Source organism: Trypanosoma equiperdum (genome assembly GCF_001457755.1).
Source record: "Trypanosoma equiperdum strain OVI genome assembly, contig: ctg_716, whole genome shotgun sequence".
Classification (NCBI taxonomy): domain Eukaryota; phylum Euglenozoa; class Kinetoplastea; order Trypanosomatida; family Trypanosomatidae; genus Trypanosoma; species Trypanosoma equiperdum.
In genome coordinates, this window is record NW_027124661.1 from 2,655 (window position 1) to 5,502 (window position 2,848).

Sequence of the window (2,848 nt, forward strand, 5' to 3'; positions counted from 1 at the left end):
TTGTTTTTCTTCCGATTCCGTTTCCTTATTTACTCACTTATCAGGCTATTTATATCTTGATTCCTGATTTCTCCTGTGATTCTCCACGTTCCCCGTTTGTGTTGCTTTGTTGTAAGTTATTAACACCGGTTCCCGTCTCTTTTGTGGGACTGAAATGATGATGAAGATGAGGTGGAGACTCAACGTACAAGCGGCGAGACACGACACTCGCTGCCACCAATAATTGAAAAAAGAATATCATCAAAAACATATTGATTCATACATGCATGCAGTTATATGTATTTTATATGTTATGTGAGAAGGAGAGAACCAACAAATGTAAGTCAACAAATGAAGTGAGGGAATGTAAGAACAAGAAAAGAGGGAAGAATGAGAATAAGAATGGGAATGGGAATGGGGAAACAAAGAGAGAAAAGGAAAAGGAGGGACAAGCGGTCCAATTTCCGTGTGTGTGCACGTTTAACTGTTTTTCCTTTTGTTTTCCTTTCCTTCTTTCTTTCCTTCATATACATATATATTTATTTACTTATTTATTTGTATTTATATTTATATATGGTTGGCATCCACTGCGTGAGAGAGTGGGAGCAAATGAGTCAGAAAGGGGGAAGGGAAAAGGTTGGAGGGCGTGTGGTTGTGAAGAGAAGGGGACAAACAAAGAAAGGAGGGAGAAGCATTAACTGATGCTGTCGAAGCAGCCGCATTTCAAACCACAGACAACAAAGGGAAGGAAGAAGTTGATGAGACAGAAGGAAGAGACGCATGTACATCACCATATATATATATATATATATGTAATGGGAGGAGCAACACATTCCTCCGACCGCTACGGTTGCAGCCTTATTATTATAGCTATTATTTAAAGCCTCCTTGCGGGCCTCTCGAACTTCTGTTCCACTCTTTTTATCTCTCTTTATTTCACACCTGCTTATTGGTTTCTCGTTCCTCCTTGTCCCTACTCCTTTATCATTTTCATTATTCATGCAGCTCTTTTACACGCATGTTTTGTTTGCATTCGATATTTTTCTGATATTTCCCTCCCCAAATGAGATGTAAATGTAATGCACTGCTAATCGTTGTGTGTTTGAATGTACTCAAGTTGATTTCACCGAATTTATTTTGTTTCACGTCTTTATTTTTCAATTTAATACATTTCCATTTCCACCTCTTTTTTTATTTTGTCGTTTCCGCAAAGTGGGAGCTCATCAACACGCCAAAACGTTCCCCTCACCCCCCAGATACCGACATCACTAAAACTCCCGCAATTATTATATTTACACTAATAATAATATGATAATAATAATAATATGTTGTTGTCGTAAGTGTTATTGTCATTATTTAAAGGGGAAATAAAATTTAATTTTCTCTCCTTCCCCCTTAAGAGCGTTCTGCCGCTCCATTCGTAAAACATTTTATTTATTTTACTATTTCGTATTTACCCCCATTTTTTTATATTACATGAAACGTTTTATTTCATCCATGTTGCAGACACACACTTTGGTTCTTTATTTTCTCCCCTCCGCGCCTTTTCAGTGCATATGCACGAAGAATAATAACTGATGGAATAGTTGAAGAGGCGGGGGCGTAGGTGCGGAGTTAAGGTGAAAATAAGCATGAAGCATATAATTGTAAGAGCACCAAAACGAAGAAAAGAGGAAAAATATATGCATATAAGTAATATATATATATATATATATTTTTTTTTTACTTATTTACATAATTGAAGAGGAACCATCAAAAACGAAAACATGATATTTATTTTTTTATTTTCACCACCATCACCACCTCTCCCCCACATGCATTCACACGCACTGGGAAGATTTTAACCTCAGAGAAACAAGAAGAAAGTATTACATCAGGTAACCGAGTGAAAATATGTAAATAAATAAACATACATATATAAATATTTATTTATATTTCATACTGTTGAAAAGAAGTGAGTGGAAGAAGGAAAGCGCATGCGTGTGAAGGAAGAAACATACAAAAAAAAGAGAAAAAAGGGTGTGAAGTGAAGGTAAACATGCAAGAGAAGATATAAAAAACGAGAAGAAAAGCACTGAAATAGTCAATTCAGCTGATATGTCAACCCCAATTGCCTTTTCACATCGTTACCGGCTTTCTTTCTTTCCGCTTTGTTTTGTTTTGTTTTTTCTTCCTGGGTTTTTTTTACTTTTTTTTTTATCGGAGGAGGGGAGAGATAAGGTGGAGAAACCAATAATAAGGAAGAGTATGGGAATAAATAAAAGGGATGCAACCGGTAACGGGAGGGTCAGTTATTTCATATAATTTAATATAATTATAAATTACCAATCTCTCATTTTTTATTTTTATTTTTAAGTTTTTTCCCTACTTTTTCTTCTTTGTGTTATTTTGGGGGGTTTATTTTATTTTTATGTATTTTATTTTTATGTATTTTATTTTTTTTTTGATCCCATCTCCACCCACCTGTCCTTTTATCACGTGAATATTGTTTCATTTCACTTCGTCCTCCATCTTTTTGCCATAAAACCTCAACAGGAGGAGGAGGAGGAGGTAACAAATAAATAAATAGAGGGGGAAAAACGTTAAGTGACGTGATGAAGGATTGGCCAAAGGGTTTAATTATATATATTAACATCAATAATAATAATAAACTAATTCAATAATAAAATAATTGACTAACTGATTAACATATAAATACAAGAGTTTAAATATTACATCATTAATTCGTTTCGTACGTTTTTTATGTGATTATGACATCAAAGTGTGTGTGTGTGTGTGTGTGTGTGTTTTGTTTTCTTGAGAGAAGGAAATGCTGGGAAAGGAAAGTATTTTAATTTTTTTTTCTTCTTTTTATGGATAGTGACTTGAT